Below are 14,671 nucleotides of genomic sequence, written 5' to 3'. Positions count from 1 at the left end.
AAACTTAAAATGTGCAGGTTTCCTGAACAGATATAACATCCGAAGAAACAGAAAATCAGAAATGAACTTCTTAAAGTCTTGACCATTATAAATCAGAGTTCTCGGATTTCATTGCAATATTTTAATCATATTCTGTAAGTTGACAAGTAGACTGGGATACAGACAACCCACCCAACAAAACGTCATTTAAAGCTTCCCACAAAACACCAGTTACACCAAGAAACCTTTCTGCAGCTTTCACAGTAATTTTAATTTCCTCAGCAGGATGAGATGTCTGATCAGTAAAATTCACCACATTGGTTATAAACATTACAAATTTCATTTTATCCAGCAGTGAAGTATCTTTGGTGAGAGAACTGTGATGCCGGCATATATCCACTGACGTCACAGTCTGTTCTCTGAGTGGGATCACTTTATCCAGTTTACCTGCTCTGCTTGCTGTACTTGTCCTTGAACAGACCCTTCTGCTCACTGTGTTGTTCTGAACCAATTGTCACTTCATGCCTTACAAAACCAATCCCTTCTGACTACACAAGGAACACATCCCTCCATTCTCCTCACATTCACGTGGTATCTAATAGCCTCTTTCACATCTGCCTCCACCAGCACCCGATATTCACTCCAGACACCCACCACTATGGGAATGAAAAACAAAACTTGAAACGCAAGTCCCCTTTAAACAACCTGAGTCAGGTATTTGAAATCTTTGTCTTTTCCAATTGTGTTTTTTTTTCAACAGCAGCTATGCAGAGAAAAGATACAAAATTACACTAAACTACAAAATACTTAAATAGTGCAAAAACGTCCAATGAGGATGTGTACCCCCTTTTTCCTGAAGTTCATGCCCACTGGCCTTGGACATTTCCTCCTTAGAGAAAAAATCCCAGCTGTCCACTCTGTCTGTGTCTCTCACTTTCCTGTAAACATCTGTCAGATCTCCCTCAGCCTCTGCCACTCCGGAGAAAATTTCCTGAGATTGTCCGGACTCAATTTATCCAGGCAGCATCCTGTTAAGACTCTTCCACTCACCATCCAAAACCTCCGCATTATTCCTGTCTTCGAATGCAATTCTCCAGATGTGGTTAAACTAGAGATTTATACAACTGCAACATAACTGCCTGACAATGGAACCACTATCTGGGAGTTATGAACTCGGATTCCAAGATCCCCCTGCAGATCAACACAGTCCAATCTCGCCCCATGAATATAACAGCAACGAGATAATGCTGAGGATTTATAAGACACTAGTCAGGCCACACTTGGAGTATTGTTGACACTGTTGGGCCCCACATCTCAGACAGGATGTGTTGTCATTGGAGAGAGTCCAGAGGAGGTTCAGAAAGATGATTTCGGGAATGAAGGGGTTAAAATATGAGGAGCACTTGGCAGCTTTGACCCTGTGCTCACTGCAACTCAGAAAAATGCGGGGGCATCTCATTGAAACCTACCGAATGTAGAAAGGCCTGGATAAGGTGGATGTGGAGAAGGTATTTCCTGTGGTGGGGCCCAGCCACAAAGTTGAAGGGCCACATTTTCAAACAGAGGTAAGCAGTTTATTTTTTTTATTAGCCAAGGTGTATTGGATCTGTGGAATGCTCTGCCACAGACTGCGGTGGAGGCCGAGTGTGTGGGTATATTCAAGGCGGAAGTTGATCGTTTCCTGATCGGTCAGGGCATCAGAGGATATGGCGGGAGGTCAGATATCCGGAATTGAGTGCGATCTGGGATCAGCCATGATGGAAAGATGGCTGACTCAATGGGCTGAATGGTCTAATTCTGTTCCTATACCTTATGGACTTAAGAACACAAGCCCCCTCCATCATGATGAATCTCCTCTGCACTCTCCCAGAATAAAACATCCTTTGAACAGAATGCTAAGCGGAACTGAACGCAACTTTTACAGAACGTTGTCAAGTCAGGCAGCATCTGTTCAGGGGAATAGAGTCGATGGTTGGGACAGAACCCCTCCCTTAATGCACTAACACAGGCCCTTCGGCCCAACCTTTCCATGCTGTCCTCTTGTCCATTTAAACAATCCCTCTGCCTGTCTTTGACACAGAACACAGAAATCTACAGCACATTACAGGCTCTTCAGCCCACAATGTTGTACCGACCATGTAACCTACTCTACAGACTGCCTCGGATTTCCGGAACGTATATCCCTCTATGTTTCTAAGCTCCATGAACCTATCTAAGAGTCTCTTAAAATATCCTGTTGTATCCACCTCCACCATCGCTGCCGGCAGTGCATTCCACGCACCCACCACTCTGTGTGTAAGAAACTTACCCCTGACGTTCCCTCGGTACCGACTTCCAAGCAGCTTAAAACTACGTCCCCTCGTGTTAGTCACTTCAAGCCTGGGAAAATGCCTCTGGCTATCCACATGGTCAAAGCCTCTCATCATCTTATTACAATTACTTATGTACAGGTTAGGAGGAATATAGCTTCAACATCACCTCACAGCTCTTGAACTCAATCCCACGGTTGATGAAGGCCATCACACCAGACGTCTTCCTAACAACACTGCCAACCTCCACAGCAGCTTTGAGTGTCGTATGGACATGGACCCCAAGATCTCTCTGACCTTCCACACTGCCAAGAGTCTTACCATTAATATTATATTCTGTGTTCAAATTTGACCTGCAGAAATGAATCTCTTCATCGGTGTTGAACTCCATCTGCCACTTCCCAGTTCAGCATCCGAGGCGAGGAAATAGATTTCTGAGCCCCAGGCTAGGATCATTATGTCCTCATTGTCCATGGGAATAGTACCGGAGGATTGGAGGGAGGCGAATGTTGTCTCCTTGCTCAAAAAGGGTAGTAGGGATAGTCCGGATAATTATAGACCATTGAGCCTTACATCTGTGGTGGGAAAGCTGTTGGAAAAGATTCACAAAGATAGGATCTATTGGCATTTAGAGAATCATGGTCTGATCAGTGACAGTCAGCATGGCTTTCTGAAGGGCAGATCGTGTCTAACAAGCCTGATGGAGTTCTTTTAGGAGGTGACCAGGCATATAGATGAGGGTAGTGCAGCGGATGTGATCTACATGGATTTGATAAGGTTCTACACGGTAGGCTTATTCAGAAAGCATTGGACTGAAGGCATTGGATCCGGGGATGTTTGACCAGGTGGATACAGAATCGGATTGCCTGCAGAAAGCAGGGAGTTGTAGTGGAGGGAGTACATTTGAATTGGAGGGTTGCGACTAGTGGTGTCCCACAAGGATCAGTTCTGGAATCCCTACTTTTCGTGATTTTTATTAACGACCTGGATGTGGGGGTAGAAGGATGGGTTGGCAAGTTTGCAGAAGGACACAAATGTTGGTGGTGTTGTGGATAGTGCAGAGGATTATCAAAGATTGCAGAGAGACATTGATAGGATGCAGGAGTGGGCTGAGAATTGGCAGATAGAGTTCAACCTGGACAAGTGTGAGGTGGTACACTTTGGAAAGACAAACTCCAAGGCAGAGTACAAAGTAAATGATAGGATACTTGGAAGTGTGGCCAGAGGGATCTGGGGCTACGTCCACAGATCCCTGAAAGTTGCCTCACAGGTAAACAGAGTATTTAAGAAAGCTTATAGGGTGTTGGCTTTCATAAGTCGAGGAACAGAGTTTAAGAGTCGCGATGTAATGATGCAGCTCTATAAAACTCTGGTTGGGCCACACTGGGAGTACTCTGTCCAGTTCTGTTCACCTCACTATAAGAAGGATTTGGAAGCATTGGAAAGGGTACAGAGGAGATTTACCAGAATGCTGCCTTTGTTTAGAGATTATGGATTATGATCAGAGATTAAGGGAGCTAGGGCTTTACTCTCTGGAGAGATGGAGGATGAGAGGAGAAATGATAGAGCTATAGTGATAAGGTGAATAGATAGAGTGGACAGCCAGCGCCTCTTCCCCAGGGCACCACTGCTCAATTCAAGAGGACATGGCTTTAAGGTAAGGGGAGGGAAGTTCAAGGGGGATATTAGAGGAAGATTTTATTCTCAGAGATTGGTTGTTGTGTGGAATGTACTGCCCGACTCAGTGGTGGAGGCAGATACACTAGTGAAGTTTAAGAGACTACTCGACAGATATATGGAGGAATTTAAGCTTAGGGAGGAAGATTTTAAGGGTCGGCATAAAATTGTGGGCCGAAGGGCCTGTACTGTGCTGTATTGTTCTATGTTCTATCTATTTCTCGCTGGAATCTCTCTTTTAGTTTAATTGTTTATTGAAGGCACGACACAGTACAGAAAACGTAATGCATTACATTTTCCTCCATTTTGCTTTTATACCTTACCCCAAAACACCACAACGTCATCAGTGGGGCCTTCTGGGAGTTGTAGTCATTGGTCCTCGCTCTCTCCCTGTCAAAGCATGTTTCGTCAGCCACCACAGACGTCCCCGAAACAGACCCACCGAGGCGCGAAGGGGAATCACACCCGTCCTTGTGGGCGCCGAAGCCGGCGACACCGACAGAAGCGACTCGCTGATCTCCGCCATTGCGATGGAGCGGAAGAGGAGGGGCTGATCATTGGCCGATTTCCTCCAGCCTATCGTAGCTCGGACTTTACACTGACCCCTGCTGTCATTGGCTGTAGTGCCTGTCGGTCAAATGGGAACTCGGAGGGTGATTAGTTTATGTGAACGTCAGTCAGCCTTCCTGTCTTTATGAGTTTGGATTTGGATTTATAACGGGACAGGAAGCAAATTGGGAGAAATGTGAGCTTTTATGTGATGGTGCATCAGTCTCCGAGTTACATTATCAATAAAAGGGCAAAGGCCGTGGTGAGGAAGGAGGTGATTTACTGGAGGTTATATGGAGATAATATTGGAAGGGATATCAAACTTGGAATTGTTTGGGATGACTTAGAAAATGGGGGGATTTGTGGGGATCATAATATTCCAGTGTTGATTATTGAGGGCAAAATGATTGTTACTGAAACAGGGAAGGTTGTGTTACTGGCTGGGTCATTTGATGAGATTCATAATCAGGATAATTTAAGTGAAGAAGTTAAACAATGTAGGGATATGTTTTTTCAGTGAATACCCTGATGTGCTGGAAGTCAGCTGTAGCAATGATAGTATCACCGATGGAGAGATTTCTTTGTATTAATTTAAGAAGTCTATTAATAACGCAGGTCCGGTGTCCCAGGAAAGAGTGATATTTGAAATTGTAATTGTATATAATTCTCTTTTGTGAAAATATTAAATGTTTGAATTGTGCATTTACTTTCCTCATGGAAAATGGAAATAGTAGTGCCTGTTCTAAAACTTGGCTGATCCCCATTTGATCCTTCTAGTTAAGGGCCTATATCGTGAATGTCTCATTTATGTAAACTTATGGAATGTATGGTAATCAAGCGCTTGAGTTATATTTTGGAAAGAGTGGTGATAAAGTGTTTTATTAGAGTGGATTTTGGAAGTGTGAAATGACATTAGATTCAGTTTTAGGTTTGGAAGATGATATTCGGAAAGCACAATTAAATAAAGATGTTGTAATAGCAGTATTTCTTGATACTGAAAAGGGAAATGATATGGAAGAAAGGACTTTTGATTAAATTAGGAGTAAGGGGGACATTTTTTTTGTATGGACTGTCCAAGTAACGGTCGGCATGTTTGTGTCTATGAGATAGAGAATGGAATCCTACCCCCGCCATTGGAGAACTTCTTCAGTGGGACATGTCTCTCCTGCTGTTCCCACATCTGTCAGCCACCTCTGTTAAGCCGTCATCCCCAGAGTAACGTCCCGATACAAATGTACACGACAGTCATATGAAGCAAGATTAGCAGAGCTGGGACCTTTTTCTTTGGAGCGTAGAATGAGAGGGGACTTGATAGAGATCTAGAAGATTATGAGAGGCATAGATAGGGTGGATAGTCAGTACCTGTTTCCCAGGGCACCAATAGCAAACACCAGAGGGTGCAGGTACAACATTAATGGATGCAGGTTCAGGGGAGATATCAGGGGTAAGTTTTTTACACAGAGGGTTGTGAGTGTCTGGAATGACTTTCCAGGGATGGTGGTGGAGGCTAAAACAGGGGTATTTAAGAACCTCTTGGAGAGGCACATGGATTAAAGACAATTATAGGGTTAAGTGGTAGTGTGGGTTTAGTACGTTTTTTTAGGATTATATGGGTCGGCACAACGTGAAGGGCTGAAGGGCCTGTTCTGTGCTGTCGTGTTCTATGGTCCTATGCCACAGAATGAAGTTTTCTAATTAGATACAAGGCATAATTAAGCACAGTGTTGGCAATTCTAAGTCGTGTCAATATCATTCCTTCCTTTCCTGTTTTAAGCCCTTCTTCCAAAAACCCAACTTGTTTATGTATTCTGTAAAGGCATCAGTCCTTGTGTCAATTTACCTACAGATCTTGCCATAAGTCCTTAACTCTTAACCCTGCCATCCCCTTAGCTTCTGATTTGCGAAGTGGAATGTCTATATCCTCAGTTGAACTTCTAACAGGTTTTGTTGCTGAACAGTCAACTCCATCATTTCCCTCAACAGTGCGATGTGCAGGGCCCATAAGGTGCAGACATATGAACCGAACTTTGTATATGAAATAATGCTTGATGAGTTTCCAACAGTCAATCTGACCTACTGCTAGAATGTCCTGTTTTAAGGCTAATCGAAACCGAAAGGGAATCTGAACAAATTACAAGTTTGCAAGGACCAATTTCCTCCACATACAGTAACCCTAAAATCAAAGCAAAGAATTCTGCTCCATATACCCACAAATGGCTGGTAAGTGTTTTCTTTATCATTGCCTGCAACTCAGGCACACACACATAAAATGAGAACAGACACACCAACATTCCCAGTTAAATTTTGTTTTAATCCATCTGTAAAAATGCTGACCGTATGATAATAACTTTCATTAATATACTCGTGAACCAACAGACTCTCAGGCAGAACAGAATCCAGTTGTGTAACCTAAAGTTTACTACAGTCGTTGGAAAAATCAACAAAGTGGGGTTACCGAGAAAGCTACAGTGGGTCATCCAATACACCCATATTCCCAGCGTGATAAGAACCCAGCCACCCAGAACTAAAAGCATTCTTCTTGTGATGTTCCCCACCACCCTTTAGCACATGATGTTAAATCCAATTTGTTAACATCAACTTCCACCTCTGTCCCTGTAAGGGCAATTGTCCCAGTTCAACCAGTAAAGCCGAATCAGGGGACGACCTGACTTAACCACAACACAATCTTAAAGCACGAAATGTATCACACCCAAACATCATAAAGTTGAAGAGGAAGGTGATCTATAAACCACAAACATAATCAAGAACAGATCCAATTAAACAAACGAGATTGGTCAACAAATATTTTCATGTAACACCCCAGAATACTCACAGAGATAACAAAGAGTATTTAAAGTTTCTTTACATTTATCAATTATTTTCTGATCTGGTGCTTCCATGTCAGCTAATTATCCGTCCACATGCCTGGAAATCTCACCACTGACACCTTTTAAGGAGTTTGACCATATCATTTCCAATCAAGCACAGGTCTGCTAATCCTGTTTGTAAAACAAATAACTTACGTTTTTGCTACTGAAAGCTCAAATCCCATCTATTCGCCATCTGTTCGACCTTACTAATTGCTAAAACATCCTATATACAGTAAAAGTGAAATTTCTACCTCTAATCCATAAACCTCCATATCTGCATATAGGGATTTACAGAATAAAAAACCTGTCTCAGAGGAAAATATTATTAATTATAATATAAAATAATAAATACTGCCTGAGGGATCCCAGTCTCTATCTCATAACAACCTGAATATAACTTTCCCACCCATACCTGACACAACCATTCAATTAAAACAACTCAAAGTTAGATAATAGCACCTCCAACCTCATTTCCACAATTTCATAAAAATTCTTTCCTTCCATAAATACCATTTTCCTTTTGAAAAGTAAAAATACTGCTGTTACAACATCTATATTTAACTGGCTTTACTAATACTATCTTCCAAATATAAAAATGAATTCAAGGTCATACTTGCCCATCCAGACCTTTGCAAGACGTACAAATAAAAAAATCAGAAAAAATTGTACAATAGCCCTCTCAATTGCATTTCCAAATATTAATCAAAAGTCCATCCTTCAATAAATATTATTTGCCTTTTCAATATCAAAAAAAATCTATTACATCTTTATTTAACTGTACTTTCCTAATATGATCTTCCAAACCCAAACTGATTCCAATGTTATTTAAGGCAGAGATTGCTAGGTATCTGAGTAGCCAGGGTATCAAAGGTCATGGTGAGAAGGTGGGGGAGTGGGACTCAATGGGAGAATGGATCAGCTCATCATAAAATGGCAGAGCAGACTCGACGGGCCGAATGACCGACTTCTGCTCCTTTCTCTTATGGTCTTATTCTACCATTCCAAATTCCCCTCTGATAAAACGTGAAATTAGCTCTTTTATCAAAAATATAATTCAAACACTTAATTACCATACATTCCACAAGTTTACACAAATGAGCCTTTAAAGAACTACTACAACCATTTTCCATAAGAAACATAGATGGCCAAACCTCCAAATATGATTCAGAAAGTTAATATTTTCACAAAAGAAAATTACACACATACCTGTTGAATCAAGATTTTCTATAAGTTCATTTTATTCCCATTCACAACACTATACCCTGCCCTTTTCCTTATAAAACTGACACTACCACCCCTCTACCAACTAACCTGTCAAGCCAAACGACAATATAATCCTGCACAGGCATAAAATTTAAAATGTGCAGGTTTCCTGAACAGATATAACATCGGAAGAATCTGACAAATCAGAAATAAACTGCTGAAAGTGTTGACCATGTAAAATCAGGCTTCTAGCATTTCGCTTCAATATTTCAATCGCATTACATATTTTAACAATTAGACTGGGATGCAGAAACCCCCACAAATCAGAGCTTCATTTTCAGCTTCCCACAAAACACTAGTTACACCAAGATACCTTTCTGCAGCTTTCACAATAATTTTAATTTCCTCAGTAGGATGAGATGTCTGAGCAGGACAAACATCACAAACTTCATTTTATCCAGCAGTGAAGTATCTTTGGTGAGAGAACTGTGTTGCTGGCATATATCCACTGACGTGACAGTCTGTTCTCTGAGTGGGATCACTTTATCCAGTTTACCTGCTCTGCTTGCTGTACTTGTCCTTGAACAGGCCCTTCTGCTCACTGTGTTGTTCTGAAACAATTGAACTGGTCACTTCATGCCTTACTAAACCAATCCCTTCTGCCTACACAAGGAACACATCCCTCCATTCTCCTCACATTCACGTGGTATCTAATAGCCTCTATCACATCTGCCTCCACCACCACCCGGTATGCACTCCAGACACCCACCACGATGGGAATGAAAAACAAAACTTGAAACGCAAATCTCCTTTAAACATCCTGAGTCAGGTTTTTAACATCATTGTCTTTTCTAATTGTTTTTGTTTTCAACAGCAGCTATGCAAAGAAAAGATACAAAATGCACTAAATTACAAAATACCTCAATACTGCAAAAAGTCCAATGAGGATGTGTTCCCCCTTTCTCCTGAAGTTCATGCCCTCTGGCATTGTACATTTCCTCCTTAGAGAAAAAATCCCGGCTGTCCACTCTGTCTGTGTCTCTCACATTCCTGTAAACGTCTGTCAGACCTCCCTCAGCCTCTGCCACTCCGGAGAAAATTCCCCGAGATTGTCCGGTCTCACTTTATCCAGGCAGCATCCTGTTAAGCCTCTTCCACTCACCATCCAAAACCTCCGCATTATTCCTGTCTTCAAATGCAATTCTCCGGATGTGATTAAACTGGAGATTTATACAACTGCAACATAACTGCCTGACAATGGAACCACTATCTGGGAGTTATGAAAATGGATTCCAAGTCTCTTAAAATATCCTATTGTATACACCTCCACCACCGCTGCTGGCAGTGCACTGCATGCACCCACCACTCTTTGTGTAAGAAACTTACCCTGACATTCCCTCGGTACCGACTTCCAAGCAGCTTAAAACTACGTCCCCTCGTGTTAGTCACTTCAAGCCTGGGAAAATGCCTCTGGTTATCCACATGGTCAAAGCCTCTCATCATCTTATTACAATTACTTATGTACAGGTTAGGAGAAATATAGCTTCAACATCACCTCACAGCTCTTGAACTCAATCCCACGGATGATGAAGGCCATCACACCAGACGTCTTCCTAACAACACTGCCAACAGGTGGATGTGATCTACATGGATTTTAGTAATGCATCTGATAAGGTTTCACACGATAGGCTTATTCAGAATGTCAGTAGGCTTGGGATCCAGGGATGTTTGACCAGGTGGATTCAGAATTGGCTTGCCTGCAGAAAGCAGAGAGTTGTGGTGGAGGGAGTACATTCAGATTGGAGGGTTGTGACCAGTGGTGTCCCACAAGGATCAGTTCTGGGGGCCCCACTTTTCGTGATTCTTATTAACGACCTGGATGTGGGGGTAGAAGGATAGGTTGGCAAGTTTGCAGAAGACACAAAGGTCGGTGGTGTTGTGGATAGTGCTGAGGATTGTCAAAGATTGCAGAGAGACATTGACAGGATGCAGGAGTGGGCTGAGAAGTGGCAGATAGAGTTCAACCTGAAGTAGTGTGAGGTGGTACAACTCCAAGGCAGAGTACAATGTAAATGGCAGGATACTTGGAAGTGTGGAGGAGCAGAGGGATCTAGGGCTACATGTCCACAGATCCCTGAAAGTTGCCTCACAGGTAGACAGAGTAGTTAAGAAATCTTATGGGGTGTTAGCTTTCATAACTCGAGGGATAGAGTTCAAGAGTGGCGATGTAATGATGTAGCTCTATGAAGCTCTGGTTGGGCCACACTTGGAGTACTCTATCCATTTCTGGTCACCTCACTATAAGAAGGATGTGGAAGCATTGGAAAGGGTACAGAGGCGACTTACCAGAATGCTGCCTGGTTTAGAGAGTATGGATTATGATCAGAGATTAAGGGAGCTAAGGCTTTACTCTCTGGAGAGAAGGAGGATGAGAGGAGAAATGATAGCGGTATAGTTGATATTAAGGGGAATAGATAGAGTGGAGAGCCAGCGCCTCTTCCCCAGGGCACCACTGCTCAATACAAGAGGACATGGCTTTAAGATAAGGGGAGGGAAGTTCAAGGGGGATATTAGAGGAAGATTTTATACTCAGAGAGTGGTTGGTGCGTGGAATGAACTGCCCGAGTCACTGGTGGAGGCAGATACACTGGTGAAGTTTAAGAGACTACTAGACAGGTATATGGAGGAATTTAAGCTTAGGGAGGCAGAGTTTCAGGGTCGGCACAAAATTGTGGGCCGAAAGGCCTGTAGTGTGCTGTATGGTTCTATGTTCTATCTATTTCTCGCTGGGATCTCTCTTTTAATTTAATTTTTTACAGAAAACGTAATGCATTACATTTTCCTCCCTTTTGCTTTGATACCTTACCCCTGAACAACACCACAACGTCATCAGTGGGGCCTTCTGGGAGTTGTAGTCATTGTCCTCGCTCGCTCCCTGTCAAAGCATGTTTCGTCAGCCACCACAGACGCCACCGAAACAGACCCACCGAGGCGCGAAGGGGAATCACACCCGTCCTTGTGGGCGCCGAGGCCGGCGACACCGACAGAAGCGACTCGCTGATCTCCGCCATGGCGATGGAGCGGAAGAGGAGGGGCTGGTCGTGGGCCGATTTCCTCCAGCCTATCGCAGCTCAGACGTAACACTGACCCCTGCTGTCATTGGCTGCAGTGCCTGTCGCTCAAATGGGAACTCGGAGGGTGATTAGTTTATGTGAACGTCAGTCAGCCTTCCTGTCTTTATGAGTTTGGATTTGGATTTATAACGGGACGGGAAGCAAATTGGGAGAAATGTGAGTTTGTATGTGATGGTGCATCAGTCTCTTAGTTACATTATTAACAATAAAAGGGCAAAGGCCGTGGTGAGGAAGGAGGTGATTTACTGGAGGTTATATGGAGATAATATTGGAAGGGATATCAAACTTGGAATTGTTTGGGATATGATTTAGAAAATGGGGGGATTTGTGGGGATCATAATATTCCAGTGTTGATTATTGAGGGCAAAATGATTGTTACTGAAACAGGGAAGGTTGTGTTACTGGCTGGGTCATTTGCTGAGATTCATAATCAGGATAATTTAAGTGAAGAAATTAAACAATGTAGGGATATGTTTTTCAGTGAATACTCTGATGTGCTGGAAGTCAGCTGCAGCAATGATAGTATCACTGATGGAGAGATTTCTTTGTATGAATTTAAGAAGTGTATTAATAATGCAGGTCTGCTGTCTCCAGGAAAGAGTGATATTTGAAATTGTAATTGTATATAATTTGCATTTGTAAAATATTAAATATTTGAATTGTGCATCTACGTTCCTCATGGAAAATGGAAATAGTAGTGCCTGAAAACCTGGCAGATCCCCATTTGATCCTTCTAGTTAAGGGCCTATATCGTAAAAGTCTCATTTATGTAACCTTATGGAATGTATAGTAATCAAGCGCTTGAGTTATATTTTGGAAAGAGTGGTGATAAAGTGTTTTATTGGAGTGGATTTTGGAAGTGTGAAATGACATTAGATTCAATTTTAGGTTTGGAAGATGATATTCGGAAAGCACAATTAAATAAAGATGTTGTAATAGCAATATTTCTTGAGACTGAAAAGGGAAATGATATGGAAGAAAGGTCTTTTGATTAAATTAGGAGTAAGGGGGACATTGTATAATTTTTCTGAGTTTTTGTTTTGTATAGACTGTCCAAGTAACGGTTGGCATGTTTGTGTCTATGAGATAGAGAATGGAATCCCACAAGGCAGTATTTGTAGCCCTTCATTATTTAATATTATGATTAATGATATTTTCTCTGAGATGGGAAAATGGGATTCCCTGGGTAAATCACAATATACAGATGACTTAGCTTTATGGATTAGAGGTATTAACTGCAATTTACAATTAATAGATCAAACAGTTGGCAGATTGATGAGGATTGCAAGCTTTCAGTCGTTAAAACACCCTACGTGGTTTACAAACAGCATTAATAGACTTGCGCTTGATTTTAACTTATAGGATTAATGTCTCGAGGAAGTGTCAGTGGTAAGATTTCTCAGTATGTGGATGGATAATAAGCTGACGGGGAAGCACCCATCAGTAAAATAATTGATAAATGTAAAGGAGCTTTAAATCCCCTCAGATATCTATGTGGGTATTCTTGGGTGCAGAACGAAAATCTTTGTTGACAAATTATATTTGTTTAATTTGATCTGTTCTTGATTATGTCTGTGTGGCTTGTGGATCACCTTCATCTTCAAATTAAAAGTGTTTGTATGTGATACAATTACAGACTTTTAGATTGTCTTCTGGTGCGGTAATGTTGTCTCCTGTTTTGGCGTTACTGATTGCAATGGGACAATTGCCCTCAAAGTAACAGAGGTTCAAGTTGTTGTCAACATACTGGATTAATTTGCGGGTCAAGGAAATGATCATCCTGTTAAAGGTGCGCTGGAGGACGGTTGGGGCCATCACTAGAAGAGTGTTTTTTGTTTTGGGTGGCTGGGTTCTTACCACGCTGCGAATATGGGTGTATTTGATGATACAACATGTCCCACTGTAGCGTACTCTGTAACCCCACATTGCTTTTTCCAATGACTTCAGTTGATTTTAGTTTTTACACGATCAGATTCGGTTCTGCCTGAGAGTCTGTTGGTCATCAGTATATTAATGAAAGTTATTATCATACAGTAACCATTTTTACAGATGAATCAAAAGATAATTTAATTGGGGATGTTGGTGTGGCTGTTTTTGTGTGCCTGAATTGCAGGTAATGATAAAGAAATTACTTATAGCCATTTATCAGCATAGAAGGCTGAATTCTTTGCCAACAGTTTAGGCTTACAGTGGATGGAAGAAATTGGTCCTTATAATTTGTTCAGAATATATTTTGGTTTTGATGAGTCTTAAACAGGTCATTCTGGCAGTAGGTCAGATTGACTGTTGGAAACTTGTCAAACGGTATTTCATATATAAAGTTTGATTTATATGTCTGCACATGATGGGCCCTTCATATCACACTGTTGAGGGAAATGATGATGTTGACTGTTTAGCTCCAAAAGCTGTTAAATGTTAAGCTGTGGATATAGACCTTCCACATAGCAAATTAGAAGCTAAAAGGTTGGTAGTGTTAAGAATTAGGGGCTTATGGCAAGACGTAGGATAATGGACGTAAAGACAGACACCTTTCCAGAATACATAAACCTGTTGGGTTTATAGAAGAAGGGCTTAAAACAAGTGAAGGAATGATATTCACATGACAGAAATATCCACACTATGCTTACTTATGCCTTGTAACTAATTGGAAAACTTCATTCTGTGTCGTGTACATTTTGTCATTATGAAACCGTCGAAACACATACTATTTCAATGTGAAGCGTACAAGGCTGAAGAAAAATCAAATGCAGTCTTCAGTACAATCTTTGCGAGGGTAGATAGTTTTCAAATAAAAGCTATTAAATTATGGGACTGACTTTAAATCAATTCACAGTTTGAGCTGCAAAAGGCACGTAATAATTGTGTTAAACGTAAGGAAATAACAAAGGGTAGCAAAGGTGAGTGGGCTGTTGGATTACTGAGATGCTCTTTTTATTTATTTATTATTTTT

General features: G+C 41.6%; 1 long non-coding RNA gene across 1 annotated transcript; it reads right to left on the bottom strand.

Moving 5' to 3' along the window:
• Positions 1–465: 465 nt before the first annotated feature.
• LOC132385861 (uncharacterized) lies at positions 466–12,353 on the bottom strand. Its single transcript, XR_009509319.1, has 3 exons — positions 11,454–12,353; positions 4,289–4,592; positions 466–2,877 (listed from the first exon to the last, which is right to left on the bottom strand). It is a non-coding gene; the product is annotated as an uncharacterized LOC132385861 (long non-coding RNA).
• Positions 12,354–14,671: the final 2,318 nt, after the last annotated feature.

Source organism: Hypanus sabinus (assembly GCF_030144855.1).
Source record: "Hypanus sabinus isolate sHypSab1 chromosome X2 unlocalized genomic scaffold, sHypSab1.hap1 SUPER_X2_unloc_3, whole genome shotgun sequence".
NCBI classification, from domain to species: domain Eukaryota; kingdom Metazoa; phylum Chordata; class Chondrichthyes; order Myliobatiformes; family Dasyatidae; genus Hypanus; species Hypanus sabinus.
Note: the sequence above shows the minus strand (reverse complement) of the source record. Positions and strands in the feature narration are given on the sequence as shown.